Raw genomic sequence first — 13,178 nt, 5'->3', positions numbered from 1 at the left:
CCAAGAAATGTTGTTCCACTTTGACGGGATAAGGGATGAAGAAAAATGGAAAGATTGAAAGATTGAAATATTGTCGTAAACCCCAAGAACGAAAAAATCTATCCCCGATAGCGGCGCCAAAAAAAATTGTCGCCCGGATTGTACAGGCACCGCAAAAACGCTCAAGACGGGGGTTGTCACTCTGATCCTCGCCCACTCCATTCTAGGTGTCTCCCAACAACATGCTATGGGGGTTAGTCGCTATGGAATGAGGTGAAGGAAAGTAAGTTGAGAAATCAACTTACCTGGGAGACACGGATGAGTGGCGTATCCACTTGGTTCGAATTAAGCAAGATTATGATTAAATTGGATTTTATATTATGAGGTCAATGCCTTAATGGAGTCACAAATTCTTGGTTCTTATGAATTGAAACCAAATGACCAGATGGACACCCATTGCTTGAATGATTAACTAACCTATATGATGTGCAGATTTCAACAATATACCAAGATACCAAGATAATCAAGATTTCAAATGCCAACAATAGTCAATCAAGATGCTGATCACAAATTTATGACAATGTGTCTTAGCAATATATATTCAGAAAAATTCAGACTTGATCAATGTTATAACAACAGTAAAAAAATGTTAAACCAATAATGCTTATGCTTGCCCAAGATCACAAAATATGCCAACTTAGAACAAATGTATGTTAGCCTTCTCAAGATATATCTTTCTGTAAAATTTCAGATCTGAAGTATAATTTGAAGCAGTAAGTTAATATCAACAAATAGTGATGTCAATACCAATGCCCAAAAATGCCTAAAAATAGTAAAAATTGCCAAACTTGATAAAAAAACATATTTTAAGATTTTTTTGGGCTTGACTAAGAAAATTTCAGATCTGATATACTAATTTCAGCAGTGAAACTGTGACAGATCAACAAGATAAAATTGGTAAAAATAGATAACCAATATTTCCATAAATGACAAAATACACTAAAACCTGAAAATTTCCAATTTGAGGGTTTTAAGAGAGTTTGATTTAGCAATTTTTTGAACTAATATGTTTATGACAACAATATATTAATGACAGATCAACAAATTGAAAATACTACAGATAATCCCCACAATGAATAAAAATAGTAAGTTTGCCAAAAAAATGAAAATTCAAATTTTTTATACTTTAATTATGTTGTGGTTTAGAAATGTTCAAATCTGATTTTTTACAGTTATGCATAAATTTACAGCAAGTTAAAATGTCAGATCTAAGTCAAATTAGAGATGCCAAAGTGGCAAAAAATTGTGAAAACGAAGATTTTGCAATTCTAAACAATTTTGACTATATAGAATTTGATTTTAGGGCCTAATCATTTGTGATTTAACTGTTGTAATGAAACTGAAGCAAAATGAGGGTTTGAAGGTCAAACCCTAGGCCCAAGGCCTTGAAGATCCCACCGTTGAAAATCATTGAAATTTTGGGATTACCTTGCCACTTGCTAGATATGAATTTTGAGACCTTAATCCTGCAAAACCGCCAAGTATTTAGACTTAAAACTTCAGCTTAAGGTTTTAGGTCAATTTTGGGGCAAAAGAGGCTAAGAATCAGAGAACAAGGCTAAGGAAAGCCAATTTGTGTAGATAAAAGGGTTGAAATGATAGATAGGGGGTTGAAATTGAAAGAGGAGGCCAAAAATTGAAAACCTGTGTCTCGAAAATTTCCATATCTGAATTTTGTCGTCAAATCATCGGTAAATGGCCTTGCAAAATTGTCTAGAGACTAGATCTTACCCTCAAGGGCCTAGATCTAGTTCTTCTCTTACTTGATCCCTTGATCCAACCTGCAAAAAATGAAAATAAAAACACCCAAACCCCAACACATACAAAATACATCTAAAAGCCCAACTCAAGTTAGAAAAAATAAATTACAATTACAATTTACAATTTAATTTACAAAATATACATGGGTTTTTAAATGGATTTTGAGAAAATATATTTTTCAATATTTTTTTACTTGAAAGAATGACTAAAATGCTTCAGAAAAATTAATAGTTCACTATAGCTCAAGCAATGATTAAATCCACCATATAAAAAACTAGAGATTCAAGTTACAATGGTTCTTGCCCAAGTTTGTGAACTTGGAGGCCAATGACTGAAGTACCTGCAAACACTATGTATTTATCTTAAAAAATAATCTATTAGATCACATGGGGAATCAAACCGCCTAAGATTACCCAAAACTATCAATAATATGATTTTATCTCCATCTAATGAAAAAACAAATTTTACCAATATTCAACACAACATAGAGGTGCCCATAGTCAGCAGATACCACAAATCAATAAGCAAGAACACCTTGAATTGCACCCCAAAGTCTTTTATTATGATAGAAAAAATAGATCTCAGTGGGACAATAGTTTACACAATGCTTCAGTAGCAATTCTAGTCAGAGACTCAAATGACTCTAATTTATAGATAAATCCTCAAAATGGAAAAATAATGGCTAGTTTCTTTGATTCTTATCAAAATAATCTTGATCGTTGATAAATAGTTCAAGATCTTTTAATCTTGGCCCTTGATTTCTTATTTTTGAGGAATTTTCAAATTTATCATTTAATTCCATTTTAATTAGCTCAAAATTAATTATTTAGAGCTAATTTCCTAAAAAATTTGTCTTTGACTTACTCACCAAGTTCCAAGGGTCCAAATTTTCTTGAAAAATACAATATTCCCTTGGTGGAGGACCTTTAAAAATTGATTCTTTTAATACCCACGAATTTTTCCATTTGGAGAATTTATTTTCCTAGACATTTTAATTTTGACTCTAATTAATTAATTTTTTGGCTTAAGATTTAATTTTCGAGTTGTCTTTAGTGATACTTTTTGGAAGCTTTTTTGGTGGGTTTTTCTAGTCTAATTTCTCTAAAATCTAGCAGGAATTTATTGAAACCACAAGTTTGATGGGTAACCCCTGCATAATCCAAGTGCCCTAGGGGTTTTCAGGGTGTTGAATCCATATATATAGTCAAAAAAACTAATTTAAATAATGCAAATCAATATTTCACCTCAAATTTTTCCGTCGGATTTTGGCACTGGAAAGTCCAAATAGTCACACTAAAGACAACTTTAATTTTATTTTGCTAACTTTAATTTTATTTTGCTAGAAAAATTAATTAATTTACACATGAGAGGATTAATTATTTTTCCAACCCTCTCTTACATATGATTTTTCTTTTAAAGACTCAAAGAGAGAATACACATTTGTCTTAGACCCTCAAGACACAAAACTCATCTACGACTCAATATGATCTAGTAAACCAAGTGATTTGTAATAAAACAATTTAGCCAATTAGCTTGAATTATTCCCAGACCACTTTTACATCAGACTTGACTAAAACAATAGGACCCACCTAATAATTCGACAATAAATTTCACCATAGCTTTGGGGGTTTGAGCTAGAGAGAGAAAACTCTTTTGGTTAGCTGTGTCGAAAAACACAGGTGATCAATGAGGTTAAAAAGCCTCCTATGATGAAATTCGTCATCAAATTATAGGCTTACCTAGGTCGTTACATAGACTCATGGTTTTACTAAGATCATTTACCATATATAACTTGCAAAATGGGATGACTATGACGCAGGGGCTGCTAATATGTGATCCGATCCTTGTTGAAAAAATTGGTACTTCCGCTTCCTTAGAACTTTGACAATTTGAGTGCAATAACTCCCAACCGCATGGAAGAAGGCCTATGTGTGCAATTGGGCCTGTAGGATACAAAAAATGAAACCTTATGCATGAAACCAAGAGCGCACGATAGAAATTTCTATGGATGGAAAATGAACAGTAAGATCTACATAATGTTTGACTTGTTGCAGGGATTAGAATGAAGGTTGTTTAATAGAAAAACCTCTTTAGAAAATGTGAAATGACCTACCTTTTGGAATCTACTCTTAATTTTGTTGACAAGACCGAATTATAGAGAATCATCGCAAATAGAATCTACTCATTGATTATTGTCTTATGCGGAGATATTTATGTTGCAAATAATGTGAATTCCTTAACTCATGTTTATATGTTTGCCGGAGTCTATAATATGCATATCATTATGTTAGTTGTCTTGATTTGATCATGGGAGCTAGTATGACAATAAAGGATTTCTCCTCAATATGTAGTAATTTCTATTCTGGTTATTACAGAGATTTCACAGTGAATGGATGGCAAAAAATTATATGACTTGTCCTTGGTGTATGCATTTACATTTAGCAACAAAATTTATTCATATTATGATCACATGGATGGTTTGATGAATTTTGGATTGATATTGCTTGGTAAATGACAATTTTTGTTATGACAATAGACAAGGTTGTAACCTGGTACTTGGGGACTTGGATTGAAAAGTTTAACATTGATATTGGCATAAACTTTCATGATTTTGATATTAGTTTTCGTTTGGAATTTAAGGCTTGATAAGCAGACTTAGTTGATTTGATTGCATAGTATTGACTTTTTTGAAGCTTCGTATATTGGTTTGGTCAGTGTTATGTTTGCAAAACTAATTGTATGCCTTGAAGGAAGCTCCCTAGGCCTAGCATGTCCACATTGACAACTACTTGGTGAAGCTTGGAAGTTGGTTTGATCCAGATCTCTACTTAAAAGTGTCCCCAGATATGCCTTTGATTTTGGTTTTATATGTTAATGATCTATTCTTGATAGGTAATGAGCCTTTGATGATCAAAGTAAAATGGAGTTGGCCTCAGAGTTCGAGATGAAGGATATTGGAATGATATATTACTTTATGGGACTAGAAGTTTGGAAAATGAAAACATGACATGAAGCTAGTATAAAGATTTGGAAAAAAGGAATGCAAATCCTTGGAAACCTCGACGGAATTGAATTAAGCAGAGATATTGTTGGATTCAACTTGGCAAACTCCTCTGAGTACCAAAATTTGATTGAGGCATTGACATTTCTTGAGAACACTCATCCAAATATATGCTTTTTAGTAAATTTTGAAATAATTTGCATGGGACAACCAGTCTTGGTATAAGATATACTGCAAGAGATGTATGATTGCATGGATGCACTGATGTTTACTGGGTTGGAAACGTTATTGATAAGAAGAGCACATATGGGTGCCACTTTAACTTGGGATCTACCATGATATCTTGGATGAGAAGGAAATAGAAGTTCGTAGCTTTAAGCATGGCCGAGGTTGAGTACATTGTTGCTAGAATGGCTATCTGTGAGACATTTTAGTTAAGAAATCTCTTTGGAGAGTTGTTTGAGTAGGCTTTGGATATGATAGTGATATATTGCGACAACAACACTAGGATACGATCGACAGAGAATCACGTACATAGTTGGGATAGAGATATCTTCATAGATTGAGACAGTGTTGTTGTATGAGATAAGCTTAGTCTTGTGGTTGTTGCCTTTGTGAGAGGGAATATGAATAAGGTACCATTTTATGACATGTATTTTCTCTAACATAATATTTTATTTAATGTTTCGTATGAACAGGAAAATAGAGGAATGATGCTTGAAAGAACAACATAAAGCAATATGATTGAACTCTTCAATGAGTTGTGTATGTCAGTACCATATATGAGCATGTTGATATGTTTTATAGAGAGCGACATGGATTGATGGATGAGACCCTCCTAAGTAAGGGTCTAGACTGACCGAGAACACAGATCATAACTCTACTCCCTTGGTTGAGCTCCCCAAGGAGGGAATGGAGGATTGAGGGCTCCTGGGGTTGAGGGATATCTGGACAAAAGGGTATCACCCCTAGGGTCGAAGACATATGATCCGTTGTCTTGGTCTAGAATTGTATACCCCAGTTGGCATGATACCCACAAGCTGAGCTTATTGGAATTGTGACTTGTCCCTCCCCGTCTGGCAAACAAGTTGAGGAGGTTTGGGGGTGTGTCATCTGTATCTTTGGTAAGTCGAGTATCTCACCCAAGCTCAATTATGACACTGGTGTTCTACAACATGACTCTTGAGGGTCGTTGTTGGGAAGATCACTAGGAAATAAGATGAATGAGATATTATATCTTGCCTATTACTCGATATAGGGTGGAAGACATATGCTACCCTATGAGATGACTTGGGGTGAGAGTGTCCCATAAGACCTTCCCCACTGTCATAGACATGAGGTGAGAGTGTCCCATGGGACCTTCCTCATTGTCAATGCATTCTGGGTTGAGTTGGGCTCCCCAATGTGGTTCCAGGTTGAGCAGGGCTACCTGATGTTGTTCCGGATTGAGCTAAGCTCTCCAATGTTATTAAGGGTGGTAGCGTAGGCTCCCCTCCAATGTCAAATTCTTCTTCTTTCAGGTTCGAGAGTGTTTAGCATATGGGCATAAACAAGAAAATATGAGTAGAGATAAGTAGGGATAAGCGTATATGAGCAAGGATGACAAGAGATGAGCATAAATGAGCAAAGACGACATTTATTGATGATGATACACTTGTGATGAGACATATTTTGTAGTTGGTAATTTCTCCCTAGCTGAGAGGGAGTGCTAATTTAATATCTCAGTGGAAAATTCCCTCCTTTGGACAATCTTCCTCATCAAGGAAGACCCCTCCTAGTCCTTGGAAGAACTTAATTTGGATTAAGAAAAATATATATTTTTTAATATGGAAACCCACATGTGCATAAAAGGACAAGTCAACCCAAAAGAGAAACTAGACACCCTTGGATGGCTATAAATACAAGTCAAGTAACCCTCATTTAGAGGCAATCATCAAGCATTTGACTTTTCTCTTCTTTGGTTTTGGCTCACATAACTCTGAAATTGGTTCATGTGGAATTCATTTGTATAGGTCTGTAATTATAGGATCTAAAGCTTGCACGTGTGATTAGGGTTTTCTTGGTTTACAACCACAGGGTTGCCACAAGAAAATTTTGGCTACAACCCCATGCACACAAGCCTCTCCATATGATCGAAAAGTTTCAGTTGCATGCATATCTCTCTCTTTGTGCGACTGAGACTTAGGGTTTCATTTAACAGTTGATCACAGATTTCGACAGTTGACCGCAAATGTTGACAGTTGAATTCATGCTTTTGAATCATGGTTTCAATTAGTATTATTGTTGGGTTCATCTATGGGATATGATTTGGGTAATTTTGCTGGATAGCCTTGTGAATGAAGAAATGGAGTATTGTACTCTCTCTTTGCTAAACATTTTATCACAATCTAATAATAAGAAGAATTTGAGCAAAAAGGGTTTTCCCCCTTGTGGGGTTTTTCCCTAGTCTCTGACCAATCCTAGTGTCTATATTTCTATATACTTTTCTTCTATTTTTCCTTTATGTTTTTTTGAATTTATGATGCTATTGTTCCTTTTATATAATTGCATATGTTGATAATGATGTTTAACTGTGACGGGGTGAATTCAACATGTAAACATTGAAATGCAATTATCAAAGCAAAGAACAATATATCCCTAAGGAAAATGAACTTATGTTATTTCCATGTTGGAAGGGATTTTGAAATTTCTAGTACCCAAAAGGTGCTATTAGCCTAGTAAATTATTTCGATTACTTATGCACAACAAAATTAATATTTTAGTTTAAAGCAATAAATAAAAATCATGAATAGCACCATTCACCAAATTAAAATGCAATAGAACATACAAGAAACCAATTACGCAAATGACACATACTTTTGGACAAATGTCCCTGGAAAACCCCCAAGATGGGGAAAACCTATTTTCAGAATGAGGGTTTTTTTATTAAATCTTCAACAAATTTGCCGATGAGAAATTACATTTACTGCTTGCATGATACTGGAAAATCGATCACCTCTGCTCATCAAATTGGCTAGGAAAACCCCACAACCCTCCTACAAACTGTATGACCCTCTATTAGCCCACATGTGTGGCCTATAAGAACTCGACCTCCTTTGGAAAATCACACAACCACTTCATGGCTTGGATAAATATATCAGCTCTCTCTGCAGAAAATAACTCAGCTAGAAAAACCTCCCTTTGAAACTCTGAAGTTGGAAGTCTCTCGGATGAAGAATAAATTCCAGAAAAATCCTTCTCAATTATTGTTGCTGAAACCCTCCCAGCATCTCTCTAAAAAATCACTCAACAATAATTAACTCAATGTGCTCCAATGTTGTGCTTCGATTTCCATTTATAATATCTCATTCACAAATGAACGACAAAGATTAGAAGTTATCTTGTCCCAATTAATGTCTAAAAGATCATCTTAGAAACTTTCAAGAAGCTTATAGAGGAAAATCAATCTTATCTCAACTAATGCCAATTAATTAACCAATTTTCCTAAGTTTTAACTTAATAAATATTTCAAAATCATTAATTGACTTAATTAAGACATTTTCCCAAGGTGAAACTTAGGAAAAATTGCATGGGCCTGGAGATAATTCATTTCTCTTTGTTCCTTGCCTTAGTGACACCTATCAATGCTATAACACTTGTGTGAGCTAAAATATTTAACACTCCCTCTTAGTGAGGAAGGTGTTCTCAAAAACACCCAATTTGTCTGATCTGAAAATCACCCTGTGAGTGACATTAGTTAAGATTTATTGAACAAAAGGTATTACAGACTCATGTGCTGGTGTGTGTGTTCTGTGTTATTGAAACAACGGATCGATAAGATTGCCAATACACAGAAAATAAATGGAAAGACAGCAGAGAAATACAGTAAGCAACACAAAGACACAAACACTTTTTAATAAGGAGTTCACTCTATTCTCTAGGGCTACGTCTCCGGTCTAGCTTCAGTGGTGCCCTTATTTTATTGTGTCTTTCAGCAGAGATATTACAATGCAGGGACTCGATATGAGTTCTCCTGAAGCAAAATTTTCTTGGCAGGGTGGTTCTTGGATTCCCCAAGCCACTCGGAGTACACAGACTCTTGTTCTTCCTACCAGCTCTGTGACCCTCGGTCTACAGTGGAAAGAGCCAACTGTGATGCTCAATCCGGACAGATTCCTCTATGGGAAGGCTTGATTCCTCAAGCTCTCTGGTGCTCGATGCTCCCTATGGTCAACTCGGCCCTCTGTCTCCTCTACTTGGCTTTACTGCTCTCTGTGCTCAGTCTCCTCTCAGGGTTCACTGTTCGATGTCTTTCTTGGTCGCTTGGACTCTTCTCTCTCAATCTCTTCGAATCCCTGTTCACTGTCTTTGTTCATGGCTTTAGCCATTCGACCTTTACGCCTGTTTGGTTCCTCTCCCGCCTTCGTTGATTCGCCTACCTCCTGTGTGCTTGGAATTCCCTGTTCGGCGTCAACATAAACGCTGAGGAAGTAGCCACATGTCCCCATCGGAACAACGCCAGCCTGTTCGTCGATTCGTTTCTTTCTCCATCGTGGCGGTCAACAGATTCCAAATCCCCTTTAATCGCAGCTTAATTCCCTATCAATTCCACTCTGTCTATCGGACGCAATCTCAGCCGTCCGATCTGGGCTCCTCCAGATCCAACGTCATTCGCACGCCGAGCGCGGTTGACTTGCTCGACCGATAACGCGCGATCACGACGGTTTTTCTCTCACCTCCGCTGCCACGCGTCGATCGTTGAGTGTGATCGCTCCGCTTTCTCCAAAACCGCTTACCATTCAAGGGCACCCTGATCAAACCACCAGTTTCCAAGTTGTGGGTCCCACCTTCGTACGATGGCGCTTTTCATTTCTCCACCCACGGTCCTCTGGCTCCAATGTGACTAAGTGCTTAAGGCTTGACCATTTCAGCCATGTTTGCCCAGCGATGCACGTTAGCGCTAAGCGCTAACGCGCATCGAAAATCAACTCCTTTTCCCATTCTGGGGCTCCCAGGGGCTACATTGACCTCCTGCTCAGTTTCCATGGGCCTCGGTCAGTGCGCTTTGACCAAGGTCCTCGTCGTTCCGCGCCGATTGCCATGGCCACTGGTTCAAGGTGTTTTCGATTGCTGTTTTGGATTCTTCAAGGATTTGTTTCGTCCCGATATAGTCATGGTTCTATGACAGTCATTTATGGATCCGATTTGGATCACGGCCTCCCAACTGAAAAGCTTTTGGACCACCAAAATTTGGTTTTCTTCAAGCATCGACTAAGTGAGGAAACTATTGTCTCACTTGTCCAATCTCAATCCACTTTGCACTGCTCGGCTTCGAACCTTTAAGCCCAATCCTGAGGTATTCCACCTGTCCACTGTGCGTCGTCCTTACCTTCTTGTCCAGCACTGTGTCTTCCTGCAACTCATTAAGATATTCAGGTAGTAGTCCATCAACAGAAGGCAATTGACTCTGCTCTTCAGGATCCTCAATCATTGAAGGTTCAAACAACCTCAAGCAATCTGCGTTCACGACTGAGTAGATGTGCATGTAAGCTGGCAGATCAAAGCGAAAATCATTTTCACCAATCTTCTCAAGTATCTTAAAGGGTCCATACCTGATAGGTTTTAGCTTCTTACCTTCACCTTGCATCCTGTCCTTGCTGATATACAGCCAGACTTGGTCTCCAACTTGAAAACTATGATCCATCCGATATTTATCATGCCTAGCCTTGTACTTGGCCTGGCTCTTTTCCAGCTGTTCCTATACTGTCTGGTGGATCTCCTGGATCTATTCAATGAACCTAGTTGCTCTGTCCACATCACTGTGTCCATCAACCATGGTATCTTTACCAAAGACAAAATCCAAGGGAGACCTTGGTATGAAACCAAAGCAAGTCTCAAAAGGAGATCTTTGGGTAGAAGAGTGTTTGGCTCTATTGTAAGCATGCTGCACATAGCACAAGTGCTCATCCCAAAGCTTAGGATGTTTGCTACATATCCTCTCAGTAACCGGATCACTGTCCTATTAACTACTTCTGTCTGGCCATCTGTTTGTGGATGAAAAGCTGTGCTTTTATATCATTTGGTGTCCATTAGTTCCCATAGACTTGACCAAAACTTTCCCACAAATCGGGTGTCTCGATCAAATATAATAGAAGTGGGTAATCCAAAATGAACCCATACATGTTCAAAGAATAATTTTGTAGTTTGTTCAGCTATAATCTGTTTACTACAGGGTATCAAAATACACATTTTGCTGAACCTATCCACAACAACATACAGATAATCATGACCTTCCTACATTTAGGCAGTCCTCCAACAAAATCCATGGAAATGCTTTCCCAAAGGCGAGAAGGAACTGGAAATGGAGTGTACAAGCCTAGTTTTCTGTTGTTGGGCTTGCTTTTAGCACACATGGCACACCCCTTTACATATCTAGAAACTGTCTCACTCATTCTTAGCCAATAGCAGAATATTTGTAGCTGTGCAACTGTTTTACTTACCCCAAAGTGACCTGATATCAGAGAAGTGTGTGCTTCCCTAATTATCTTCGCTCTCTCAATTTGTGGAATGCAGAGTTTCCCACAATGATACAAGAGTCGGTCCTTCACATGATAGTCCAATTCTTCTACTCTTTTGCCTTGACTCAAAGTTGCATATACATCTTTAAAGTCCATGTCCTGAGCATACTGTTCTATGTAGCTTTCATGCAGCACAGAATTATGCTTAAGTATGGTAGATGCATTTATAATGGGTCTAGATAACATGTCTGCAACCTTGTTATGTATGCCCTTTTTATATCTGATGACTAAATGAAACTGTTGTAGAAAACCCATCCATCTGTAATCTTTGGATTGTTGCAACTTAGTTTGGGAGTGTAGATATTGAAGTGGCTGATGATCAGTATGTATTACTGTTTCTTTGCCCATTAAGTAATGTTTCCACTTTTTCACACTCTGAACTAATGCATACAATTCTTTATCATATGTAGGATAGTTAACTACTGCAGGATTAAAAGTCTCGGAATGATAACATATGGGTTTACCGTACTGTGTCAACATTGCTCCCATGGCATAGTCATTGGCATCAGTTTGGATCTCAAATGGTCTTTGTAGACCTGGAAGTGCTAGTACAGGTGCTATACTAATTTTTTCTTTCAAGGTGTCGAAGGCTTTCTGCAGTTTTCCTCCCCACTGAAACACCTTGTTCCATCCTGTCAAAGCATGTAAGGGAGCTGCAATTGAGGAAAAACTTGAAATGAACTTCCTCCAATATTTTGTTGCTTCTAAGAAGCTTCTCACTTCTGTAGCAGACTTGGGTTTAGGCCAGTTTACAATGACTGCCACTTTATAGGTATCTATTTTCAATTCATCTCTCCCTACTATATGACCCAAATAATTTAGAGAGGTTTTTCCAAATTCACATTTGGAGAGTTTAATAGAAAGTTTTTCTCTTTTAAATACATCTAATGTCTGTTTAACATGCTTTAAATGTTCCTCCCACGTCTTACTAAAAATCAGAATGTCATCCAGATACACAATAACAAAATCATCAAGAAAAGGTACCTCATTCATTAATCTCATGAAAGTAGCAGGGGCGTTAGTTAGGCCAAAAGGCATAACCAGCCATTCATACAATCCCTGCTTTATTTTGAAAGAAATCTTCCATGCATCTTGTTCTGCAACTCTGACCTGATGGTATCCACTGTGCAAATCCATCTTGGTGAAATAAACAGCTTCCTTCAATTGATCTAAAAGATCATCTATGCAAGGAAGAGGATAATGATTTTTTATTGTTATCTTATTCAGTGCTCGATAATCAATGCACATTCTACACGAGCCATATTTCTTTCTCACCAAAATGATTAGTGACCCACATGGTGATGTGCTAGGCCTGATGAACCCTTTCTCGAGCAACTCCTGCACTTGCTTCTTGATTTCAACATTCTCTAAAGCAGATAACCTGTACATCCCAATGTTAGGCAAAGGAACATCTTGCTGCAAAATAATATCATGTACTATTCCCTTTTTGGGTAGCAGACCTTGAGGTTCTTGAAACAAGACATCATACTCTGAAATAATCTCTTCTATATCACCTTGTTGATTAGAATTACAGCCCTCAAATACATTGGTTTTATCAGTTTTCTTTTCCTTTACAACCATTAGTAAGAACTGTTTGCATGAATTTATCATTCTTTTCATCTGTCCTGAGTTTATGAGAGTATAATTATTCTTGAGCTTATGAGCTCTTACAAAGTATTTGATTCCATCTTTAACAAGTAGATACTTGTTCTCAGCTCTATAGAAAATAGCTTTCCTATCATACAAGTAGGGACTTCCTAAAACAATTCCACATATATCTAAAGGAATTACATCTAACTCAACCTCATCTACAAATGCTG

This window comes from Pinus tabuliformis, chromosome X (assembly GCF_031772625.1).
Source record: "Pinus tabuliformis cultivar Carrire ecotype Pingquan chromosome X, CPIR1, whole genome shotgun sequence".
NCBI lineage: Eukaryota > Viridiplantae > Streptophyta > Pinopsida > Pinales > Pinaceae > Pinus > Pinus tabuliformis.
This window is presented reverse-complemented; position numbering follows the sequence as displayed.